Source organism: Hyperolius riggenbachi, chromosome 2, assembly GCF_040937935.1.
Source record: "Hyperolius riggenbachi isolate aHypRig1 chromosome 2, aHypRig1.pri, whole genome shotgun sequence".
Classification (NCBI taxonomy): domain Eukaryota; kingdom Metazoa; phylum Chordata; class Amphibia; order Anura; family Hyperoliidae; genus Hyperolius; species Hyperolius riggenbachi.
The window spans coordinates 352888458-352909436 of record NC_090647.1 but is presented as its reverse complement, the minus strand read 5'-3'; the positions used below and the strand labels follow the sequence as shown (position 1 = coordinate 352909436).

Genomic DNA, 20979 nt, shown 5'->3' with positions numbered 1-20979 from the left:
GAGGTGACAAGGAAAAGTTATTACTCCAAAAGGAGGCACGCTGGATCAGCCATTTAGATGTAGTATTACCAAGGGGGATGAATGAGCATGTGCAATGGAAATGCTTCTTGTGAAGACAGTTTTAAATGAATATGGTATATTGAGTGTTGATTACTGTTACAGAATTCACTTTTCTTGTTTTAGGTCGATGTTCATGGGTAGCCCTGGTGGAGTGCCCTAGGAGTACGGTCAGTTGTAATATTTCTTAATGGTAGCCCGCAGTGGAATGCTGTTATTATAGAGAATAATTTATTAACAATTTATATAATATGAATAATGAAAATAGGATTGTGGTGATTCAAGAAGGGGGCTGGGTTTTATGTGCAGGTATGGCAGTAAGGAGTGGCCTATGTCTAGGTAGTGTGCACCACGCCCTTCGATTAGGGGGTGTGGTACATGTGTCATTATAAATGAAGGTGTGGTGTTTGGATTCATTATACACCTGAGGAAGAACCGTGAAGGTTCGTAACATGTAGTGTTTGCTCCACTATCAATACATGCTTGAAATAGCAAAGCCAATTGTGTGCCGCCTCTTCACTGATATTGTACGTTGTTGCTCAGGAGGGTGACCTGAGTGAGGTGCAGCACCGGCATCGCAAGGGATATTATCCCTGCGGAGGTTCCAGGACCGCGAAGTATCTATTCGAAGTAGAACATTCCAGCTCATCCTGGGCCCTACGCTCTCTGTAAGACAGAACATTCCAGCTCATCCTTGTCCCTATGCTCTCTATAAGACAGAACATTCCAGCTCGTCCTTGGCCTTTGCTCTCTATAAGACAGAACATTCCAGCTCATCCTTGTCCCTACACTCTCGATAAGACAGAACATTCCAGCTCGTCCTTGGCCCAATGCTCTCTATATGACAGAAAAGGCTTCTAAGTATCATGCATGTATAATGAGCATTAGTGAAACATCATTTGAAACCATCCCAAACACTTGTTTCAGGTGACAAAACTCTAGTGTGTGTATATAGCTTAACACACATACCTGCACTCACCTTCACCCTTATTATATGAAGGCCTTGCCTTCCTTATCATTAGGCAATCAAATAGCATATTGTCTTTAAGCAGATAAACTGTCTGACTCAGGTAAGAGAATGACGAAGGGCTGGTTCACACTCGGATTGCAAAACGCACTCTCCTAGCCACTGCAATTATGTGGCACAAAATTCCAGCAATTGCGATTTCAGAATCAGATCCCTGTTTGGGGGAACAAGAATTGAACAGCGATCATGGACAGAATGCTGCATGCAGCGTGTTTGTACAAGTTGCAAATGCTGCAGTGAGAATGGTCCCATAGGGATACATTGTACACAGCCGGCTATGAGCAAAGAACTGAATCGCTGCAGAAAAGCGATCCAGTGTGAACCAGGCCTAATTATGCCAAGCCAAGATACCCAAAACGGTGAAGCCATCACATGCACTGAGCACAGGTGACTACTCCCAGGCTGATTGCATTACAATAATTCACTGTAAGGAACAGATCACCTTTAACTTGATTCTGATACCTATGTACACAAAGGACCTGTTTATACATTTATAGTAAGATTAGAAAAATAGGGAACTAGATATAATTATTACAAGCATTTTCATTCTTCCTACATATGAGCAGATATTCACATCCAAGTTCAAATAGCAATTCAATCAAATTAATAGATTGTCCAAAAATCGGAAGAGAAATCTTCTGCAGACTGATTAGAAACAACCAATAACTGATGGTTTTATCTGATAGCGAATGGTTGGATGTGATGCCAGATATTGATTAAGTTCATAGCATCGTGTACATGTGCAAATGTAGGATTGATCTTCTGTGACAGGAACAGAAACCCATAGGAACTTTCTTTGGGAACATCCTTCACATATCTGTACTTAATGTCACATTTCCATCTGATTGATTACTGATTGGAAATCCATCAAAATGATCAAGTGCCAAAAAGAGTTTGGCCACAGGTCTGCCCATGTGTACTAAGCATACGTAAATCTACGATGAATATCAAGTGGTGTATGGTGGCAGGTAAATGGTCGATAGCAGGTAGATATCAATTGTTTTACTTATCTAATTGTATGACTAGTACAACATGCCTGCAATGGAATAATTAATACAATTTAAAATGCTCCACGTTATATGCCTGGAAAATGTAAACTCTGCTATTGAAAATAAAGACACACAGCTAATTATATATTTTACGTGCAGAGGAGAAAGTATTAAAACCCACCTAAAACATAAATCTAAAAGCAGTACTACGTTGTGGTGCAAGCTACTGTGTGAAGTGCTCCAGTTGGACATGATCAAATGGGACCAACAATATAGTAAAGCTGAGCTCTCTTCGCCATTTCATTGATAAACATGGGCAACAACAACATGTACAGTTCTCAAGCTGTCCTTGGATTTGGCTGCTTTGTAAATCACAGTATGCAGGTTAGTTTGGATGCTGTGAACCAGCTCTTACCTCAAGGCTCTATAGAAATATAATACTTGTTGTGCATATCATATGCATGTATATCAGATGATGTATGCGTAGTGGGTAGTATAGTATTTGCATTGTATGCTGAGAGCTATGATGTCATTGGTAAAATCTCAGTATGGTAGATGAGCTTGAAAACAAAATTGTTTATCCCTACTCACAATAAAGTATACATTGATTACTAATCCAGTACCTGGAATTTCATAAATCATACATGGATAACCTGATTAAATTGATCAATATGTCCAGTTCTGAATTCTATAAGGGTAGATTTGTTATGTAATTTTATACCCATGATAGTATAAAGATCACATTTCAAAGAATGTAATAAAAATAATTAGGAAACAAAGTAATTATCAAGACATGATGTACTGGTGGCCATACATGGTATAATCCCATCAACCCATAGAATGATCACTTCAGTACTTTACAATCAATCAAACTGATCATTAAAATGATCTTTTCCTGTTCTGAATTAAAACTGTATATTTGTTGATGTTGACTGTCAAAATTTACAAAAAATATTTGACACTAAAGTTTAAAAAACGCCTTAATTGCTAACACCAAACACAACCTAAAAAAAAAGAACAACTAATGAGGCTAAAGCTGGCCACTAACGGTCCAATTTCTAGCGAAAAATCATTCGAGCGATCAGAAATTCTGATCGGATTGGTTGTAAATAATCTCAGTTGATGGGCACAATCAATAATGAACGATTATAAAAACAATCGTCCGATTGAATTTTTGTCGAACAAAAATTTGGATTTTCTTGTTGGTAGTGATAGATAGGAAGCAATGATTGGTTAGTTGATGGTGTAGTGAACGATTTTTCGTCCGATCAGAATTTCCGATCGCTCGAACGATTTTTCGGTAGAAATTGGACCGTTAGTGGCCACCTTAAACATCTATGGAAATGCGCCACTGAGCAGGGCAAGTGTGTAAAGATTCTCATTTAAAGTACACCTATATTCACTGTCACAGCAATATTATTCTTCCATCACACCGATGCATTTTATTTTGCTTTACAACAGAATAAATACAACAAATAAATTGCTGTTTTTCTAACATCAAAATATCCAATGTGAGGTTGTCAATACTGAACTTGATAGATAACTGAGTGGCATGGTGACAGAACACCCAGGGAGTCCAGTCTTGATCCATAACTGGCCAAGCAGCAGCGCTCCATCTCCCTGCAGGTTAGATGCAGGCAGGGGTAGCAGGCAGCCAATAGCAGCGCTCACACACACTGTATACATACAGAAGAGGCAGGCCACAGGCTGGCAGCACCAGCAAGCATGCTTGGTACACACAGAAGGGCAGCACGTTATTATAGCACGGTTACACCCACGGCTTTATCATAAACAAGGCTCGGGATAAAACGGCTAAAGTCCACCAATTTCAAACAATAGGCTACATGCAGAATGGTTTCATCACACCTGAAAAGAGAGAAGCCAATGGCAGACACAGAGTATATTGTGCACATGTCAGTGCAGATGTCCCCAGCACACTGCTATCTCCGCAGCAATCCCCAGCACACACGCACTGCCATCTCACCTGTTCCCTGCTCAGCCGCCTGACTTCACAGTGACAAAGTGGCAAAAGCTACAACTCCAGTCCGACAGCTCACACTGATCCCACACTGACACTGATCCTGTGACCCGCCCGAGCGAGCAGCAAACCTTGTGCGCCCCGCCCTGCACCACCTCCTCCTCCACCTCCTCCTCAGCAATCTCTCCCGCAGTCACACAGGCACCTTCTACAGCTGCTGCAACACACGTTCTGTCGCTGCATGATTGACAGTTCACAGCTCATGCCCAGGTTTAACAAAATAGGTTAGGCAAATGTATAGGTGACTTAATCTGAGGCGGCAGCTCACATAAACAGAGAATAGTAGGTTGCCTGTCAGCCAGGGCTAACTTATGCGCTAGCTGCCACCTGAGGAGGTAGGGCCATGGCTGTACAGACAGGTCCCTAGTGTGGTACACACCATGCAATATACATCAGATAGATGGGTCGAATAGATAATTTTCGGCAGGTCCGATCTGACTTCCCATCGTTTTTCTGATCGATTTGCATAGAAGTGATCAGAAAATCGATTAGAAAAATGATCAAAAATCCGATCGGATCTGTCAGAAATTATCTATTGACCCATCTATCTGTTGGGAAATAGCATGGTGTGTACCAGGCATAAGGCGCTTGGGGCTCCTGTACAAGTTTACAAAGAACTCTATTAACATGGAGCCCCAAAACCTATCAAAGACAGCTTCAGTGTCAGAGAGGTGTATTTAGAGTAAGGAAACTTTGTTAAAGTAACCCTGTTATGAAAAAAAACTGCCTCTGGATCCAAATTAGGCTTTCCTCATCTTCCTGTGCAGCCCCCAGTCCAGTGCTGGCACCCCCAGAAAAGATGCACGCAGGTGCAGTAGCGGCTGCAGCATGCCAGCGCAGTACCAGCTTGTGTTCGGGCTCTGTTGGGGAAGATAGTACTGGAGCGCAGAGGTAAATATTGCCACCTGCTGCTGTTTGAGGGAGCCAGCGCTGAATCGGTGCTGCACAGGAGGATGGGGGAAGCCTCATTAGGATCCAGAGGCTTCCCCCTCACATGATAAGTACTCTCCAGGGGCACTTTTATTTATTACAGGTTTTCTTTAAGTATTACCATTATGCAGTGCACATATAGAGGTGCTCCAACATAGCACCAATGCAAAGCTAATAAGATGGATGAAGGGCCCTGGTGCAGTCACAACCTCTGCATCCCCTATTGCTACACCACTGCTGCAGGGTAACAACTCGTTCTGCTGCTATGGGGTGAATTTATTTATTTAAGTATTTATATAGCGCCAACATATTACGCAGCTCTGTACAGAGTATATTGTCTTGTCACTAGTTGTCCCTCAGAGGGGGCTCACAATCTAGTCCCTACCATAGTCATATGTCTATGTATGTATCCTGTAGTGCATGCAACATATTCTAGGGCCAATTTAGGAGGAAGCCAATTCACTTATCTGTATGTTTTTGGGATGTGGGAGGAAACCAAAGTGGCGGATGAAACCCACAGAGACACAGGGAGAACATACAAACTCCTTGCAGATGTTGACCTGGCTGGGACCCAGCGCTGCAAGATGAGAACGCTAACCACTTCGCCACTGTGATGCCCGCAGCCCACCGTGCTGTATGGGCTGATGTAGCAGTGTCATGCAGCAGGAGGGGTGAGTGGGGGGAACAATGTACTCAGCCTAATCAATCTGCCAGTCTGAGTGATTACTTGCAGAGCCATCAACTGGGGGCAGTTGCCACTGTACACACACTAGATTCTCGGCACTAGTGGAAGTTATAGGCTGAGTTTATGCAAGCATATGTACACAGCTTAATGCTAGGTACACACGATACAATTTTCTGGCAGATTTACCTGCCAGATTGATTTTTTTCAACATGTCCGATCTGAATTTCGATCTATTTTCAATTCACCTTTATGGAAATCGATTGGAAAAAATCGGAATTTAGTACGGACATGTTGGAAAAAATCGGAAAATGCCAGAAAATTGTACCGTGTGTACCTAGCATTAGACATGGGTTGGTTAGGGCTGTTTTATACTGCAAAACACAGTACAAATTTACAATGCGTTTTTTCAGATATTGCATTCAACGATTCTTACTGGATGCTGGGAAAACAGAAGAGATGCAGTATGCAAAATGTTTGTGACCAGGTGAAAATGGATCAAATAACATAAAACTGTTTCTGCGATTCTTACTACCTTGCTGATGTACTTGCGATTGGAAAGCAATTGGAAATGGATCACAAGTCAAGTGTAGTATAAAACAGTCCTTAAAGGGTTGATGCTATTTTCATTATTTGGGCTGGTACCCACTAGGCATGCTTTGGCAGCACTTGCCGTTCACCGGCTATGCCAGTGAATCCCTATGGGGGTGATCCAACTAGCAACTTTGCAATTGCAAAACACTGCTTGCAGCAGTTTGGGGGCAATCCTGTATTAAATTGCACCAGTGACAGAAATAGCCAAAGCACAATCACTCCAGGAAATCACTTTCACTACTTATAAGAACTAGCAGTCTGAGATACACTGCCTCCCATAAATGCTGTGAGCTGTAGGCTAGCTTGTCAGGCCTATACACAACAGCCTACCTCTCTGTGCCTTAAATCAGGGGTGTCAAACATAATCACAACATCTGAAGTCCAGTCTGCAGGCCACAGTTACAGGCCACATTGTTTAGTAAAAGTTAACGGGGTGGAGGGGGTGGTCTCTAAAGGGTACCCTAAAAACATCAGGTGCAATGCCTGAATTTGGCCCCAGCACTGGTGTGTAACTCTGGATGGGAAGGCAAGGTGTTCTCATCTGTAGTAAGGCCTAGTGCACACCAAAAACCGCTAGCAGATCCGCAAAATGCTAGCAGATTTTGAAACGCTTTTTCTTATTTTTCTGCAGCGTTTCAGCTAGCGTTTTGCGGTTTTGTGTAGCGGTTTTGGTATAGTAGATTTCATGTATTGTTACAGTAAAGCTGTTACTGAACAGCTACTGTAACAAAAACGCCTGGCAAACCGATCTGAAGTGCCGTTTTTCAGAGCGGTTTGCGTTTTTCCTATACTGAACATTGAGGCAGAAACGCATCCGCAATCCAAAATCTGCAGCAGCCCGGGAGTATGCGTTTCTGCAAAACGCCTCCCGCTCTGGTGTGCACCAGCCCATTGAAATACACTAGCGGATTCGCACCCGCAAGCAGATCGCAAACCGCAGCGGAAACGCTCCGGTGTGCACTAGGCCTAATAGGTGGAAATGGAGAGCAGCATCCCATGCTGTAGATTGTATTCCACAAATATGCAGGGATACCCAGGCCCGTGCATGGAGTTGGAGTGGAGGGGGTGGCAGCTACAAACAGCTATCTGCTGTCTTGCCTAAAAAGAATGCTTTCGCAGCTTTCGGTGGAACAGATGGGAACGGCAAAGATGCCATGCTTTTAAATGCGTACCGCGAAAGTGCGCAAACAGTATACTTATATGACAACTCATAATGGGAGATAAGGAGGGTGCAGGTATTTAGATATAAAACTAAAAAGAAATGTAAGAATGGCCACTGTCTCTTAAATATATTGCCAATCTACCAGAAAATAAAATTAGTATTTATATTAGTAATTACATAAGACAAAAAATACATAAGCCAAAAAATAACATAAGCGTACATACATCTGCAATGGCCTGCTTTCTCCATGGAAATGCCAAAGACCGCCAGTATAAACTCAAGTATAACTAATTTCTTTACTGCTTACAAACATGCAGGTTTGAAGCTCTTGAGGGACAAAATGGTGTGGAGGGCTGGATTTGGCCCACGGGCCTTGTGTTTGACGCATGTGTCATAAATGAATTGTATCATTAGCTATTTTGTTTTAAATCAAAATGGTATATGCTTCAATATTAAAGACTGGAGTTCCAATTTAAGAAGTGATTGGTCCAATATTGTGGAGTTTAAAGAGGAACTATAACCATGGATTGAATTTCATTCCAATCAGTAGCTGATACCCCCATTGCCACAAGGAATCTTTACCTTTTCTCAAATAGATCATCAGGGTGGTTTGTAGGGCTGATATTCTGGTGTAATCCCTCCCACAATGTGATGTCATGACCAAGGTCCTGACAGTTTGCTGTCTGTGAACCTCATTGCATTGTGGGAAATAACTGCTTTTTCCATCTGACGAGCAAGGGTCTGTGGCCTGTGCACAGAACTTTCAGTGACAAACATTCCGTACAGATCATCTGGCAGAAGTAAAGATCTCACCGCAACTGATACATTTCAGAATGTAAAGCAGCAAGAGGAAAGATTTTACAATGGGCAAACACTGACTAAATAATCTATAAATTAATTCTGTAAAAAACAAAAACAAAAAAACACATATTCATTATGTTATTTTCACTGCAGTATCTCTTGAAGTTCCACGCCTGTTTTTGGCACATGCATAAATATTTGAGTAACTGGTGTCATGGACTTCATTAATCCGGATTGCTTGGTTTCACAAACAGAAACTACAATCACCTGGCCAAGTCTGCATGCACATTAGGGATCCCTGATTCCCCAGTAAAGATAACACTATCTCAATGTGCAGATAGATTTCACTATCTCTACTTGAACCGTGTCAAAGTACAACTCCAATTAATAGACATTTGTTCCCATCCTTTACTTTTTTCTGTGTACTGGATTACCACATTAAAAAACACATATATTTACTTCTCTAATTTCTTTATTTATTGTATTTATAAAGCGGCAACATATTACGCAACACTCTTGTAATGAACAACGTCTAGTAAGGAAGGCTAAGCTGTAGCCTGTGAGCTCAGTATAGCAATATCTACAAACCATGAAGCTGATTAATACAGGCGCTGTGGCACTAATTTCAGTGTGGTATTCCCACTCAGACAGTCTGATTCCTGCAGCCACTAGGTACACAACAATACTCACAGGTAACCACCACAAAGAAATAAGGTGGTGTCATATACTGTATTCCATATTATCATAAAATAGTTATTGTGGTGATAAATACACTCAGGAATACAGCAATGTACTTTGTGGGACCTTGCAGATAGGACACTTTTCCATCAAATCAAATACACGTAAAAAAGTGCTTAGTGCAAAACACTAAAGGTAGCCATACATCTAGCGACTTGGCGGCTGATCGTCCATCCAATTCAATAATTATTATCGAATCAGATGAAAATTGGTGCCGGCAAGTGCATGCCCGATCAATGATGCAACCAATTTCGGGCCGAGCATGTCAATCGGTCATGCTGCAAGATGTTGGGCCGTCGTGGTTGATCAGATGTGTGGCGGAAACGCAGAGCAATAGCGGGACAAGCGATGAATGCGATGAACCCCCCGACTCTGTCCCATCAATGTTAAATGTGCCCTCCTAGTGCCCCGTGCACTATACTTTACTTGTCCGTGTCAGCTGCAATCCACATGCACACGCTCCACGTGGTTGCCGGAGTAACGTGGCCACATGTGTGACATCACACACTCGCCAATGTATACGCCATCATCAGGGGAAGAAACGTGTCAGGTTGGAGATAGAGCAAGACTACTACTATTCTGCACTATGCATTTTATGATTATTTGATTTGATACAATTTAATGCAAAAGGGTCCTGTCTGCAAGGACCCACAAAGTAAATTGCTGTACTCCTAAATGTTTTTTTTATATATTTCATAAATATTTGATGGAAACATGGAATACAGTATTTGACACCACCTAATTTCCTTGTGGGGTGGTCACCTGTGAGTATTGCTGTGCGCCGGATGACTGCAGGAATCAGATATGCCTAGTACACACCATACAATTTTCTGTAAGGTTTTCTATAATTAGATTATTTTCTGTAAAGTACTGGTAGAGACTGGTCATTATCTCTGGTGCATTATATTCTGGTTATCTCCTGCTGAGTAGAACAATGCTTAATTGCTAGGCAGATTGATGGCTAGATAGATCATTTCCAACATGTTGGAAATTATCTATCTGGCAGATAAATCTAACAGAAAATCTTACAGAAAATTGTATGGTGTGTACTAGGCATTAGGCTGAAATATCTATAAACCATTTTTTCAGTCCCGTGCAAATAAACCTGTGAGCTGAAAATGGTAATGATGTTAGTATATACAGTAAATGCATAATAATAATAATCTGGTTTTCTTAATTAAGGTTTATTTTTGTCAGCATTGTGAAACAGGGTGGCATTTTTATGCATCCCAAATTAATCGCCTGAAATACCTCCCAAACCCTTTCCTCCCTGCACATTCTAATTTCAGTACTAAAAACTTAAAGAGGGACTCCAGTAAAAATAATGTAATAAAAAAAGTGCTTAATTTTTACAATAATTATGTATAAATGATTTAGTCAGTGTTTGCCTATTGTAAAATATTTTAAATCCCTGATTTATATTATGACATTTATCACATGGTGACATTTTTACTGCTGGCAAGTGATGTAGCTGCTGCTTGCTGTTTTTGCAGTTGGAAACAGCTGTAAACAGCTATTCCCACAAAGCAACAAGGTTCACAGACAGGAAACTGCCAAGAGTACATACTCAGAATTTCTTTGTGGCAGGGGTTTCACCACAATATCATCCATACAGCGCCCCCTGATGGTCTGTTTGTGAAAAGGAATAGATTTCTCATGTAAAAGGGGGTATCAGCTACTGATTAGGATAAAGTTCAATTCTTGGTCAGAGATTATCTTTAAATAAAACTTAAATTTTGTTTAGCTTAGCAGTCCCAAAAAATCGCAGTCATATGCACAAACATTGAAACTTCTTGCTAGCTGCATTTGGCAGCATATAAACCACACCTAAAAAGCTTGGGGCTTCGGTACCATTGTTATCACATCAAAAATGTCCCCAAAATGTGCTAAAACCGTGTTAAACATACTCCATTCTGTTACTGCACATCAAAACTCTACGTAACTTGAAAGGTGAATGAGGCTTAAAGCGTACCAGAACTTGGGAACTCTTTTGTGAACAAAAGCTGTACCAACCAGGCCCAGATTTACCTTACAGGAGCCTATAGACACAGACGTCCTGGCACCCTTCTAGATTTCACCCTCCATGAATCTGCAAACCCCCACTGAACCACACCACAAGTGTACTGCTTGTCCCAGCTGTCACCTCTCCCTTATTTCCCTTGACGTGATAGGTAGCTACAGGTGCCCCTTAGCATTAGATAGCCAAAGGTACCCTCAGCATTAAGTAGGTAGAGGTGCCTCTGACTGAAGGGAGATCTCATCAGTGGAATGCTGAGAGTTGGCTGAGTAACCATTCATTTACACTCTTATCAGGACTCTGCATAGGGAAGTAGGCACTCAGGGAGGGGAGTGAGCCACTTTTGCAACATCAGGCGCCTGTAGGCACGTGCCTACAGTGCCTTATGGAAAATCTGGCCCTGGTACCAACATTCCGTCACAAAGAGGATTCTGCACGTTACTTGCACGTGATAAGTGACTTACAGGAAAAATTCCTTCTTTTATAGCTTATAAAGCTTTGCTGTGAAATCTAAACTATCCTCTGTCCAGTGCGGAAGATTCTCATTATTTGTAAATTTACAATACTTAGTAAGTTTAGGCACCACAAGGTGGCTTCATCTACCTTAGGGCTGGTTCAGACGGACGTTTGTGCAGCGTTTACCGCCAGTGTTCGGGGCTTGGAGTTAAATGCTCCTATTCAAGTGAATGGGAGCGTTTGTACCAAGCTTTTACGCGCGTTTACACGAACGCGGCGTTCGGGTCCCGATTTTCACTGGCGTTCAAGGAGCCCCTGGAAGCTACATGTTGCTTCCAGGGGCGGTTAACCGCGACAGGTAATGTTCCCCTAGGGGAAGAAAAAACGCGACCGCATCCGAACGCAATGCGAACGCTGCTGAAATGCATTGCCGCCGCGACGCCAACGAAACGCGATGCCTCCAAACGTCCGTCTGAACCAGCCCTTAGTTATACTCCAGCTTCTACTGTGTGTCCCAGAAGCCTCATCATTTGAGATTCACACTGAATATTTTGTCCAGATCAGATCAGATCAGTCCAACGGAAGCCATACACAATACAATAAAATGATCCGATTTTACAGCAATTTGATTAAAAAAAACAGTTGTTTCTACAGAAAAATCGAAAGCTTTTTTTCTTTATTCTAGTGAAAATTCCAATCGGATTTCCATATTTTTTTTTTCTATTTTTTTCATGATCGGGAGTGGTGGAAATTTCTGATCAATTTTTTGCAAGATTGTATGGTGTGTGGCAGATTAACAATTTCATAATGTAGGGACACAAGCAATTTTTTCAGAGTTTTCAATCATTTTTTTTTCATAATTGGGGAAAAATGTAACACACGTATGTGATACACTGGTCAGTTTTTTTAAAATGATACAATCAATAAGAAAAATCGATTGTAAATATTGAATTGAAAAGAAACGTAAAAAAATTGTATGGTGTGTGGCCACCTTGAGAATGATGTCAATACTGTTTACAACCAGTGGTTGTTAACCTTATTGGAGGTACGGTTCCTCACACATATTTAAACGTATCTATTGTCCTCGGGGATCTTTATCTGGGTGACCAATGGCTGAGACTGTCCTTGCCTTGCTGCAAATCCCTGCTGATCTGGATTACCTCCATAGGTATGTATCCTCCACTATTTATGCCAAATAGAATATAGTGTGGTCTGAAAGCAATGTACTTTATTTTAGAAATTATATAAAATCTTAAAGTGAACCTCTGGACTAAAAATCTACTCACCAGAACTGAAAAGGCTTGGTGTTTCTTTAACAGTCTCACAGCATCAGAAATTTGTTTTTCTTACCAAAGCATCATTTTTAGCTGCATTTTTAGCTAAGCTCCACCCATCAAAGACAACTGCCCGGGCTTTTTTCCCTGATGCTGTGCAAAGCATGATGGGATTTCCTATGTTGTTATGCATGTTGCCTAGCAACTGGGAGAGGTGATCAGGACACAGGACAGTTGGAACTGTGTCTCATGCTCCCTGTCACCTCCTTTCAACCAAAAAGATGGCTGCCCTCATGAAATAAAACATTTGCCTGTTTTTTTAAAACAGGGTGGGTAAGAGATTATATTACCTATTTTTTTAATTAACATAACTAATGTAACTTAATGACAGTATGTTTGTTTAGGCTGAAGTTCCTCTTTAAAGATCAGCTTGCTGCTTTAATAAAAAATAAGTGGGGGAAAAATAAAAAAATAAGTGGCACTAATACGGGAGCTGTAGTGAAGAGAAGTGGGAAATTTTATCATGTTCAGCCCAGACACACAATCTTGTTTTTTACTGTACGTCCCCTGATCCTCATCAGACCTGCGACATGACCGCCTGATTTTCTAAGATACTCTAAAGCCGGAGAGCAGAGAAAAGCACAAGCATTCTCTTTTTGGATTTTCCTCACCTGCAGTAAGCTGAGGAAACAGCACACCCCACTGTAAGGATTGCTGGAAGTTTAAGAGGAACCTTCCCAAAAGACAGTAGTGGTTGGGGAGTAAATCAATACATTGCAAAGTGAGAAGTTAAAAAATAGAGGATGGATCAATAAATGATTGGTACTTGCTGTGCTCTTTGTGGTTTGATTCACAATGAGCCTGTGGGTAATCATCTTTACTATTGGCAGATAAGAAAAAAAAGGACAACACCAACTGCCATTATTTATAAATACACACACTCAATGTGATAGGCTAAAATGTTGTTTTTAAAATCAATAAATATATATAAACAGAGGGAGATATTACTTGCTTGGCAGTTGGAAAAAGCTGCTGTTTCACGCAAAGCAGTGAAGTTCACAGACTGGAAACTGTCTGGACCATTGTCATGACATCACACTGTGGGAGGGGTTTCACCACAATGTTAGCCAGACAGACCCCCGCAGATGATCTATTCAAGAAAATGTAAAGATATCTTATGGGAAAAGGGGTATCAGTTACTGATTGGGATGAAGTTTTTTTTTTGACGAGTTTTTTTTCTCCCCCCAGTGCTTTTTCAGAGCGATTGCATCTTTTCACTCCCTGACGCAAGTCAGGAAGTGAACTCTTTGACCCGGAAAAGAATAAACAGAGGGCTCGATTCAAAAAGCGGTGGTAACCCAGTAAAAGACTTTAGGCGTGATAACCATTGCACCACGCTGGTGAAAAGCCAGTTTAGGCGTGATAAGTTTAGGCGTGATGAGTTTAGATAAGTTTAGATCGCGCGCAAAGTCCCGCGCTCAAAGCAGCGCCATTAAACTTTATGCGAAGTGCACCAGACTTTGCTAGCGCAAAACTTTTGATCAGCTGTGCTCTGCGGTGCTCACCCAGTTGGTGCTTAAACTTATCACGCCTAAACTTATCACACCTAAACTTATCATGCCTAAACTTATCATGCCTAAACTTATCACGCCTAAACTGAGTTTAGGCGTGATAAGGGGCTTTTCACCAGGGTGCTAACTGTTAGCACCGCTTTGTGAATCAAGCCTAATGTATTTATTGTTAAAAATGCGAACGCAATCGCTGCACAAAGCGATTTTGTGAGCGTTTTGCGTTTTCGTATACCTTCCATTGAGGCAAAATCACCTAAAAAAATGGTCCATGACGCGCTTTCCTGAACGGAAAGCGAACAGAACGCCACAATCTGAACCACACCATAAGAAAAGCATGGTGTAGTCGCTTTCTGGGCAATTTTGAAAAATCGCCAGCGCTTATATTTTGTCAAAAGCACCTATAGTGTAATTGATTAATTTATTTTGAACATGCTAATCATAAAAGGTTACATAATTGAATTGTAGCATCAAAACGGACCAATATTGCATGGAATGCCAGTGTAATCATGACAATAGACATAAATAAATATAAGAAGAAAAAAAACAGTGCATCATAAATGCAAAGAGATTCAAGATATTATTACCACAAAAACCATAGTGCTAGTGTATAAAGAGAGGTTACATCACAGAAGGTGCAAGTGCATAGAAAGTGCATAGAAATCACTGTAGTATGCATACCGTATATATAGATATGCAACAATAAAGTGCCAATATATGGTTGTATACAGCAGACCCTGTGAAAAAAAGGGGTACCACCAATGTGGCGCAACAAAAATAAACTATAAGCAAAATTATGGTGCATGAAAAGACCCACTGATAAGCCAATTAGTGAAAAATACACCTGGATGGAATCACATATATAGCAGTACCCAAATAGTGGCAATGTCAATAGAATTAAACATCCATGCAAAGAGTGGACAAGGAGTCAGGAAAGAGAGGCGCGGTGGGCAACACTTGGTACATAACGGAGTGAGAGGGATAAGAAGAGAGAATAATAGTTTTGGCCTGCACTTGGATGAGAGATACAGCAAGTTGGATCTCTCATTAAAGCAATGGGGGATTGGGTGGTGGTCACTATATATGCCTCTGCTGAGAACAATCTAAGGTCTATACAAGGCTTAAGCTCCATACATGCGCTAGTCCGTGGTCGTTCGTGAATGAGCTGCTGCACTCACTAACATTGTACAAGGAGAAATCTTAAGCTGGCCACTAACGGTCCAATTTCTAGCGAAAAATCGTTAGAGCGATCAGAAATTCTGATCGGATGAAAAATCGTTCACTACACCATCAACTAACCAATCATTGCTTCCTATCTATCACGACCACCAAGAAAATCCAAATTTTCGTTCGACGAAAATTAATTCGGGCGACATTTTTTTCACTCGTTCATAATCGATTGTGTCCATCAATGGAGATTATTTACAACCAATCCGATCAGAATTTCTGATCGCTCGAACGATTTTTCGCTAGAAATTGGACCGTTAGTGGCCAGCTTTAAGCCTCATCTACATGGTACAATTTTCCATCAGATAGACAGATTTATTAGATAGATCTAATAAGAAATTGCATCGTGTGTAGACGTCCAAATTGTTTCAGATCAATTTTGCGATAGATTTTGCTTTGATAATTACCCAAAATCTATTGCAAAATCTAATGCAATCCGTAGATCCAATCTGATGGAAAATTGTACCGTGTAAATGAGGCTTAACAGTCTCCTGCTCAACTGATAAAAAATGACTGCCTTGCCCAATTACAATTTCACTCCATTAACCATGCATAATCAATTAGAGTTTTGACATTCAGCTTGCAGGAGTCCATACATCACCAGAAGGTTCAAAGGAAGTGATCATATGTACTTTAGATGTTAATAAAACATGGATAGGGGACATTACCCATCAAAAAATAAATTCTCACTATGATTAGATATGATAGAGATGACAGCCACAAACTTTTTCTATGTACTGTCTCAGTTTGCTCTGTCCAGTGCTCCCCACTGTCATCTACTGTTCTCCAGCTTTATTAATTAAGGTCCAGTTACTTAACTGCATGCCATTGTTTGTAAATCATTCTGTATACTTTGCATAGATTTTTTTGACATGGAAAACTTTAAGCAAACACTAATCCCTTGTGCAAGAGGCAGCAGAGAAGAAGCCTTTCAGAATGTCTATGTTACAGCTGAGCTGGTAGGTGAAACCTGCCTGTAGGTAAAACAAAGGCAGTCAGATCTTTGACCCACCTTTCTCAGTTAGACATTGGCTCTCCAATAGCAAGTCTCTGATACAGGAGTTTTGGGAAAGCTCTGCAAAAATGACCAGTACAGAAAAAGATTACATTTTCAAGAATCAGCTTTAGGGAAAAGAGGAACTGGGTGCAAATACAAGCAGCGAGATGCAAATAAGACAGATTATAAAATGCGAAGATCAAGACTAAACACAAATTCTCATAAGAATGTTATGACAGACCACATGAGGGACATATTAACTCTTTCTGGATGCCCACAGTTTAGCTTTCCCAAATTACAGACCAGACAAACATGAAAACCAACCTAAACATGATGCCTATAATTTTATCATGGAGTTATGTATATCTTAGAAGATGCCAAATGTAACTGTAGAAGATGCAGGAATCAGCAAACGTTCATGCAGCAGCAGAGTTGTCAGCTAAGAAGAACTTTTCCACATTAAAAAATACAATACAGAAGAAAATAGATTAATAAATATTTGCATAAAAATGTAATTCCTAAAAAGTGCATTGTATGTAAATAATACGAAACAATTCGAAGTTCTAGCGGCTAGCTGTCTGTGGAGGCCAAGTCCACAATTTTAACATCTGCAGCTTCCTTACTCTGCTTCCCTTTCTCTTTCCACCCAGTAAAATCCCAGCCCTATTGGCTGGCAGTCACTTCAAATGTGTGGCGGTGGCAGGAATCACAGTGGACCCATCCAACCATGAAATGAACTATGCCATGCCACTGCCGGGGAGAGGTGGGCCAACCAAACTTAAGGAATAGGAGGGTAGGAGGTGGTCAATCACTAGGAAGGCGTTGGCTGTGGCAGGAATCACAATGGGCCCATCCAACTATGATATTAACTATGCCACTTTCGGGGGCAGGTGTGTCAAACAACTTCAAAAACAGAAAGGGGGTGTTAAGGAGCAACAGAATGTCATTGGTTTAGATCTGCTGGAGTGCTGGAAGAGGTACTCTATCTCCTGGACGGGCAGGATAGCGGCCATAAAAATGACCTTCCTTCCTAAATTATTCTACGCATTTAGGCTGTTGCCGATTCCTCTTTCTTCTTCATTTCTCGAACCCCTTCAGCGGAAAATCAATAGCTTAATTTGGGGGGCCCAGAAATCAAGGTTCAAAAAGCGCTATCTCTACCGCCTAAGAGCGGATGGGAGGATGGGGGTACCCAACATTACCCACTACTATAAGGCAGCTCAGTTGGCCATTTTGTCAAATTGGCATCTTCAGGGTGATAAACCCACTTGTGTGGAAATGGAAAGCCAGATTGTCGAGCCTATCAATATTAAAAATCTTCTTTGGCTTACACCATCGTATCGCACTAAAATCGACAATCCCATCATAAGGCACTATCTTCAGGTATGGGATAGCTGTAAATACTCAGGTCGCTTAATGTCCGCTCACAGACCACTATTATCTATCCTGGGTAATCCCTCTTTCCCCGCGGCTTTAAAATCTTCCAGTTCATTACATTGGTGGGTCTCTGCGAAGCTTCATAGAATCCAAGATTTTATTACTAACACAGGCATTATATCTTTTGATCGCTTGTGTGAAAAGTTTGCCCTTCCAACTTCGGAACAGTTCCGGTATATGCAGATTTCACACTTTGTAAAACAACACTTTGCGAATGTAGAGTCCCTGACAAGCAGAACATTTTTTGAAAATCTATGTGACACTAACCCACACTCCTCAGGGATTATCTCACTTATATACAGAGAACTTACTCTCACCCATTCACAAAGTAAACCCGATTACATACTCAAATGGGAAAAAGAATTAGGGCTGCAGGTTGATTACACGGATATGTGCGATGTTTGGGAAAATATCCCCAAATCATCAATAAACGCTGACCTAGTTGAGGTAAGCTATAAACTGCTATTCAGGTGGTATTTAGTTCGGCAGAGAATGGTTAAATATAGCAAACAGTGCTCGGGTGCATGCTTTAGAAGGTGCGGAATGACTGGTTCCTTTGCCCACTTATGGTGGAATTGCAGTAAAGTACATAGACTGTGGATTAGGGTATGCAACTGGGCTTCATCCCTGATAAATGCCCCGGTTCCACCAAACCTCTCCATGTTTTATTGGGTTGCCCCTATCCGCACTTATCTTTCGCTCAAAACTCCCTCATTAATCATATTTTCGCTGTAACCAAAATTAAAATAGCGGCGGCATGGAACTCTCAATCTCTATCATTCGAGGCCATCAAACACAGGCTTGGTCATATACTATTTTTCGAGAAGCTAAGGGCACGAATGAACTATAACATGAAAAAGTTTCACAAAATTTGGGACCCTTTTATAACCTACCTATTGAGCCCTGAACAAGTAGCAATGGCGCGTAATCACTGATCCCCACAAGAGCCCCTCTCATAGACATGTTTGTGATACATACTGGATGGAACAACATGGACGCCCCTCGCCTCTGGAACTTCTAGTCTTCCTTTCTTTTCTTTCCTTTCCTCTCTATATTCTTACCTACCTAAGCTATCTACTTCTCCTCTACTTTGGACTCTATCTTTAACTTACCCCTCCTTCTTCAATACCTGATTTTTGTAATAAAGTAACTATGTTGGTTTAAAGATACAGGATATTTAGAGGGTATAGACTCCTTGATAGCTACCATGATATACTACAAATTATTCTCTTTCTCTTTTTACCCTTTGGTTCTACCCCATGTAGTTGGTACCTAATTAAACGTAAATACCGCTTTCTATTTATGGTAGGCCAGCCTGACCTCACTGGAGGGCAGGTTTCAAATCTAAGGGTACTAAATTACCCACTGTAGGATGAACTTCATCCGGCCCGGTTAGGGTTAAGGACGGATGATAGATGTCCTTTATAATAGCTCTCCTCTGTGTACTTCTTGTTATGTCCCATCACTGCGGTTTTGGGCAACTCTCGCAGTAATATTATTAGAACCAATGTTCAGTCTCTGTGATTTTTCTTAATCCTCCCCCCCTCCAAAGGGTTTGTGAATGAGAAATGACAATATAAAATCCTATTTGCTTTTATGTGTGCATTTGATTCAAAATATACTTTGCATCTCCTAATACCGCTGTAACTGTATCCAATGTTTATGCACCTTTATGTTGTATTACTGTTTGTTCCTCTTTAAAAAAAATCTTTCAATAAAAAAGATTGAAATAGGATGTCTTTGGTTTGGACCCAGCTACCACAGATAGCTTGCAGGCTGAACTTTTTACACAAAACATTGCAATATAATGTTAAATACACTTTTTTGAATCTTGTTGTGAATAGCAATTTTAAAAAGTGCCCCGAAACCTCTATACTTCCTTTAAATAATGCTAAATGTCTGACTATTAAGCTAACCCTGCCAGTTACAGTTGTGAATCAGACACTACAGAAGGCAGATGATCTGCATGTCAAGCAGGTGGTGGCCATTCTTCAAATGTAAAATCACTAACATTATCAAACTGATGACATGCCTGCTTCTCCATGAATTCTGCTTGAGAAGTATTTCTGTAGAATCCTTAAAGGGACTCTGAGCAGTGCCAATGGGTATGCCTTTAAGCATATCCACAACTAATTAAATGTATCCTCACACCTACCGGCATGATGTTTGTAATTATATCCCCCTGGGTTCCTTGTATTTTATTGCATTGTGCTGAATGGAGTTGCCGACACTGAGGAAAGTGTCGTCCTGTGTAATACAATGCTGAATAAAGAATCCAAGATGGTTGCCGCGATTTCGATCACGAAAATAGCGAAAACTAAAAGGCGTAGAGTGGCGGTTTATATATCAATGGAAAGAGGAGAAAGAGAGCTTAAAAATGGTATGCATTTTTCCATAGTTACTGCACTGCTCAGAGTCCTTTTAATTAATCATTTCTGCCCAACAGTAGAAAGATATGTGTTGTTAAAGAGACACTGAAGCGAAAAAAAAATTATGATATTATGATTTGTATGTGTAGTACAGCTAAGAAATAAAACATTAAGATCAGATACATCAGTCTAATTGTTTCCAGTACAGGAAGAGTTAAGAAACTCCAGTTGTTATCTCTACGCAAACAAGCCATTAACTCTCCGACTAAGTCTTAAGGTAGCCATACACTGGTCGATTTGCCATCAGATTCGACCAACAGACAGATCCTTATCTGATCGAATCTGATCAGAGAGGGATCGTATGGCTACCTTTACTGCAAACAGATTGTGAACCGATTTCAGCCTGAAACCGTTCACAATCTGTTGTGGTGGTGGTGGTGCTGCCGCCGCCTCCCACGCCCGCATACACACATACATTACCTGCTCCGCCAGCACGAATCCCGGGTCTCCGCTCTTCTTCTCCGCTCTGGTCTGGTCTGGTCTCCGGCATGCTTCCCTTCTTCCTGTCTGGGGGAAGTTTAAACAGTAGAGCGCCCTCTACTGTTTAAACTTCCTG

General features: G+C 41.1%; 1 protein-coding gene across 17 annotated transcripts in view; it reads right to left on the bottom strand.

Moving 5' to 3' along the window:
• PLEKHA6 (pleckstrin homology domain containing A6) overlaps positions 1 to 20979 on the bottom strand; it is a 273958-nt gene that overhangs the window by 173289 nt on the left and 79690 nt on the right. For 2 of the 17 annotated variants that reach the window (XM_068269618.1, XM_068269626.1), the window contains exon 1: positions 4058 to 4143. The exons of the other annotated variants lie outside the window; for them this stretch is intronic. The gene's annotated coding sequence lies outside the window, so the exon portion shown is untranslated. Of the gene's footprint in view, positions 1 to 4057; positions 4144 to 20979 lie in introns of those variants that run through there. 17 annotated transcript variants of the gene reach the window in all.